The following is a 6,735-nucleotide window of genomic DNA, read 5'->3' as shown; positions in this document are numbered from 1 at the left end:
TGTCGTGCATTTGTGGTTTTTCTCATCTTTATATATACTTTTTTATTGGTCAAAGTCTTAATAAATCCTAACATTTTATATTTTAAACGACGAAAACAATTCGAATATAACTTCTTTTTTCAGTTTCCGACGATAATTTAATTTTCCTTGTCGGTACTCATCATCCAAAAATATAATACGGTAACTAATACACACTTTTTTTGTTATAAAAAAAGTGTGTATTAGTTGCGATATTATTTTTGAATTATGATATTTTCATGACATCATGTAAATAACATTAAACCTTCACATCAAAACACTATGAAGGTTCGAAGTTTTTTTTTTACCTTCACAATGTTTTACTGTGATGTTTCAAGTGTTATTTTGTCGTCTTATTAAAACAGTCTGACTTCACGTGAACTCATTCCTTATTTTGTATTGCAACTTAGCGCACCATCGTTGGCAGACCAATTGATAGATTTTCGTTGGTTAATAAATTACATGTTAATTGAAAAGTTAATTGTTAGTTAATAAACTGATCATGTTTAATAAAAACTACTGTTTCATAAGTCATGTGACAACATAAATTAATGCATTATATAGAACAACTTAAAACACTCAAAATAAATCGTCTTAATTATAATTACAATAATCATACCATACAACATTTATTAAATTAAGTATTTCGTAAAATGGTATTCGATGTATGAAATACGGAACAATTTTTTTGGGTTGATAATTAAAATAATATATTATTAATAAACATTTAATTTGGTGTATTGAATAAAACATGTAATCTTGGTTTGAGAGGTAAATGTTCATATTTCTATACTTGATATCAAATTTTACAAGTCAAGTTTAATAATAAATTTTTTTAATATTTAAGACATTTATTTATATTATATTATAAATTGTTTGATAAAAATCCTTAAAACCCCATTTTTTTAATGTATGAGATACTGTTTATTGATATATATTGTTTAAAATTCAAAATTACAAGTAATTATGTGTAAATACAACTTATTAAAGTTTCATATTTAAATTCGTGTAACTAGCTGCAGATAGACATAGTCAAATACAAGATAAACATTTTATTTTAAATATAAAAAATCTAAAATATAATTATTATAATCATTGAGTTTTAACAAAATACTGAAATCATTATTTTTATAAAAGTTATATTATTAAAGCAAAACTAAATTATTTCGGTATTAGACCAAATTTAAATTATAATAAAAACATTAAGTCAAAGAAATTATACAAAAAAAAGAACTTTTAAATTAGTTAATTTAATATTAATATCGACATTTATTTATTTTATTCAATTTTTTATGATATTTTTAAATTTCTTTTTTTCAAACGTAAAAAGATTATTTTTCTTAAAAACACATAAAACTATATTGTATCTATAAAAATAAGATAAAACATTAAAATCGAGATATATTTTGGTGTATTATTAAGTATCCTTTTTAACACATCATAATAAATATGTTGGTTAAGATATTATATTTTAAATAAAAAACTTTGTATTGTTTTTCAATTGGATGTTTGAGTTTATGCATGTAAAAAAGTCAAAACAAGCCGACAACTAAAAAAACAAGTGGCTGTGAGAAGAGCACAATGTTGACTTTTATTCTAAGCCGTTGACTTCTTAGCGAGTAAACTCTAATTCGGTCCATACCATGGATGGACCCGTAGAATTCCATACGGTGGCACGTGCAACGTGGTATCTCTCTGTCGAAAGATTAAAAATTTTACGTTTATAAAAGGTGTAATTATATCGTGTTAGAAGGTATCATCGTATGATATTCAAAAGTTCAAGGTGTGAATGTATCTTGTAATCAGCCAAAAAACCAAAAAAAAACTTCTAAAATCAACCAAAAAAACTAGGAAAAAAAACTCTTAAAATCAAACAAAAAAACTGAAAAAGTCCCTTGGAATTGATAAAAAAAACCCTAAAAAATTCCTCGAAATTAAGCAAAAACACTTTAAAAATCTCTCGAAACAATGGAATTAGGCTAAAAACACATCAGGTGATATTAAACGTTAGTAAAAACATGAAGATATGTCGATAAAAACCATGTTTTTCGTATTTTTTTAGTCTATATTATGGTGCCATCTTCCTAGGTCAGTATCTGTCATATATCATGTACCAACCAATTGTAATTAGTACCAAAATCTATATCATGTACCAATCAACTATATTTGATACCAACTTTTTCAGTTGGTACATGTTGGTATGGTATTGTACCAACATCGCAGAAGTTAAAGTTATAAATTTAATTAAATTGACATCTTTACCAACTAGATCTAGATGCATTAAAACTATCGAGTATTTACATATCACATATTGATATGGGTGTATCACTTATCCCTATATATACAAACATTCAAATAATCTTCATATAATACAATCATTCACTAATAGTCTAATACAATAAGCAATTGAGGATCATGAATAGATTGTGGAGGTGTGTAAGATGAGTTATAGTAGTTATTAGGCTGAGGCAAATGAATTCAACCAAATTTTATATATCTATCTGTATTATAACTTAGCAAAATTTAAAACTTAAAATCAAAATGGGTTGTATTATTAATTAAATTTTAATTAATCAAGTTTAAATAGTTAGTACAATATTATCAACCAACTAAATTGATACAGTTGATATTACAATTGATTGGTTTGTTTTGTTAGGAAATTAACACCCGTACATATTCTTCCTATCTATCATCACTCCTACCCACCACTTCTCCCTTTCTTTCCTCCCTCCTCCTTCCCAATAAACACACAATACATATACATAAAACATACATATATACATACACATATACATACATACATATACATATAAGAGACACATAATCCCACCTTCATGAATATATAAACTTAAAAACACATACACACAAAAAAACCCACCTCCATAAACATACACATAAAAAAACTCACCCCTATGAACATATATATTTAAAAATAACTTGGTTTTACATATGAAACTGAATATTGTTCGGTTAATAAAACACTTCAAAAACTAAATAATAATATTTTATTTATTTTTAAATTTGTTTTATGTTTCCAAACCAAAATGGAATCGGTTTCATGGTTTATAGCCAAGATGAAATTGGTTTTATTAATGAAACCAAATATGGTTCAGTCAATGAAACATTTCAAGACTTGAATATTATTATTTCATTAATGAAAGTAGTTTCATGGTTCATAACCAAAATGAAATTAATTTCATTTTTGAAACATTTTGAAAACTGTATAATGTGATTTTATTAATGACATTTGTTTTACAAATGAAAACAAAACAATATATAAAATTGTTTCAATGTTTCTTGAATAAATTCATGAGACTTCTTGTCACCTTGAATGAAAGATGGACCATTTGGCATGCTATTGTGAACCATATATGACACTATTTCATTTATAGTTATTGAAACAAGATTAGACTCTTAATTATTTGTAATCAAACTGATTTTAGGAATATAGTTTTATAATTATATTTTAGGAGTATAATTTAATAAAAGAATATAAACTATTAATGGTAATAATTATATATTAAAATAAATTATCTGGGATTTTAAATATTCAAGGTGCCCATCGGTTATCGCCAGGAAGAATGTCTTTTTCCCAGATAAAAATTTCTTTCCATTGTTGCAAGACTAAGTAGGTGTGTCTCGTTATCTACACAATTGATCTATTTAATTTTTCATATTTAAAAACAATTAAAACATTACCAAGATTAACCATTACAAAATAAAGTGACATTCATACCCTTACTCATTAAAAATAAAAAATAAAACATGGAATTTTCCTATTGGTTGAAATTAGTTTCTATAGTTTGCATGAAATAGGTTCTTTGCAATCTAACTCCCCCTATATATATATGTATGTATATATATATGTATGTATATATATATATATGTATGTATATATATATATGTATATATATATATGTGTGTGTATATATATATAGGGTTAAGTTCACGTGAGACCAAGAGTTTTTCGTGAGATCCGTAAGACCAATTTATGTTCATTGATCAACTTTATAAGCTAATGATTTAATGGTCTAAAGTTGCACGGTGACAATTTTGTGATTATTGAGAAGTCTTGTGGTAATTTTGTGATTATGATTGTTCAGATTGTAGATCTAATCCAAGGGTTGAGAATTGGTCTTACGGGTCTCACGAAGAACCCTTAATCTCATATGATCCCAAGTCTATTATATATATATATATATATATATATATATATACATAGGGGCCTAATCAAATGAGAACTGATTAGTTTGTGGTAACTGTGAGGTCCAATCTCAACCACAAATTAATGGATAAATTAGGAAATTAATAATTATGGTAGTTTGAGTTAAAATTATAATTAGARGGCATATTAGGTATTTTTTAAAAACTCATCTCTCCTCTCTCCTCTCTCCGACCTCCAATCTCCGGCCTCCAGTGAAATCGGTATCACAGTATATCACAATGGGTATCACATTATGTATCTTTGTTTTTAAGGTTTGAGTTGGTATCATAGTTGGCATCACAATGGTATCACAATAGGTATCACATTGTGTATCTTTGTGATTACTAGGTACCTGCAGGATTAATGTTCACCGGAGGTCGGAGAGAGGAGAGATGAGAGATAGAGAGGAGAGAGGAGAGAGAATTTTTTTTAAAAATACCTAAAATGTCCTCTAATTATAATTTTAACTCAAATTACCATAATTATTAATTTCTTAATTTATCCGTTAATTTGTGGTTGAGATTGGATCTCACAGTTATCACAAACTAATCAGTTCTCCCTTGAATGAGCCCCTACATATATATATATATATATATATATATATATATCCAGGAGATTCGATCTGGCAGTAAAAAGAATGTTTGGTATAAGTAACTCATTTATTGGTCTTCGACCCCCTCAGTTTTGGTCGAATCTTCTTCCATAATGGTACGACATAATAGTATTATCGGGTAGGCGGAGTTATTGCAGAGTTGAATCGTGCAGTACCAGACACGAGATAGTTGGTTCTCCCCGAAACGCACTAAGGCGCAACAGTTGACTAGACATCTAGGGGTAGGGATGTACGCGGGTTGGGTTGGGCAATTTACAGCGTTTTTACAACCCAACCCAATTATGGCGGTTTGGAAAAATCTCAACCCAACACAAACTCATTCAAAAGTAAAACCCAACCCAACCCAACCTTTACGGGTTGAGGTGAGTTGGGTTGGGTTGGCGGGTTAGTAGTTACATAAAATTTGACGAATTAAAAAATAATTCATAAAACTTGAGTTTATAAACCATACTATAAAGCTTCTATCTAAAAAGGTTACAATAGGTTTATAAGACGTTTTTGGACGTTTCAACGAGTGTTTTAGAATGATTTTTAAATAAAATGTCGCATTATTTATTTTATAGAAATATTTTGAGAAATGTCTCGTAAACTCATCTATTTATAGAACACCAATGTATATGACACTTTTCAAGTCCTATCGTATAAAATAGGGAAAATTGCACTAAATTGGAACCAACTTTCACCTGATTCATATTTTGGGAAACCAACTTTCAAAATTGTCATTTAGGGGTCTCTATCAAACTTTTTGTTTATTTAAGGGTCTGGTTGATCTGTTTACCTGTTAATGCTAACATCATTCAGATCTTTTGCCAATTAAGATATTCAACGTCATATTAATTTTTAATTTTAAAACTAATATTCAACGTCATATTTAAAATTGCAAAATAATTATAGAAAAAAACTAAAATTCGTTTTTTTTCAAAAATTATTGTAATAAAATCTATTTTTCATTCCAAATCTCGTTTTAAAAAAAATAGATATCAAATTGAAGATTTTTTTAAAAATGGACTTCTTTACTCACAATTTGATATTTGATTTTTTCTTTAAAAAATGAGATTTGGAATGAAAAATAGATTTTATTACGATAATTTTTGGAAAAAAAACGAATTTTAGTTATTTTCTATAGCTATTTTGCAATTTTAAATATAACGTGGAATATTATTTTTAAAATAAAAAATTAATATGACGTGGAATATCTTAGTTGGCAAAAGATCTGAATGATGTCAGCATTAACAGGTCAACATGCCAACTAGACACTTAAATAAACAAAAAATTTGATAGAGACCCCTAAATGACAATTTTGAAAGTTGGTTCCCCAAAATAGGAATCAGGTGAAAGTTGGTTCCATTTTGGTGCAATTTTCCTTATAAAATAACTAATACGACATTTTATTTTAAAAGCGTCATAGAATTTGTTAAGACTTCGAAAATCATCCTATAAACATATTGTAACTTTTAAATAAGACATTTTTCTTGTTTCGTCCTATAAAGTATCATATTATGATGCTTAGATATTCTAGGCATCCTATAAGATCTAATGTTGTAGTAGCAAAATTCTATAACTAAGTATTTTTTTTTCCACTAAAGTACAGCATAAAATGAAGGGGTATTTATATTGATGGATTTGTCAACCAATATCTATCAATATAAACCCCTTTTTTGTTGTAGTGGTTGTTGCTGTAAAAAAAGATTTCAATAATTTTTTCTTATTAATTAGATTATTTGTCATCATTCTTTAATCGTAAATCTTTTTTGGTAACCTATACGTTTAGCTAAAATGAAATACAAACATAACATCAATAAAAATTATATAAAATTTTATACATTATTAATATATATATATATATATATATATATATATATATATATAGAGGTTGGTTCAAATAGAAACCAATCATATG

This window comes from Cynara cardunculus (genome assembly GCF_001531365.2).
Source record: "Cynara cardunculus var. scolymus isolate 2C chromosome LG 5, CcrdV1, whole genome shotgun sequence".
Classification (NCBI taxonomy): domain Eukaryota; kingdom Viridiplantae; phylum Streptophyta; class Magnoliopsida; order Asterales; family Asteraceae; genus Cynara; species Cynara cardunculus.
Note: the sequence above shows the minus strand (reverse complement) of the source record.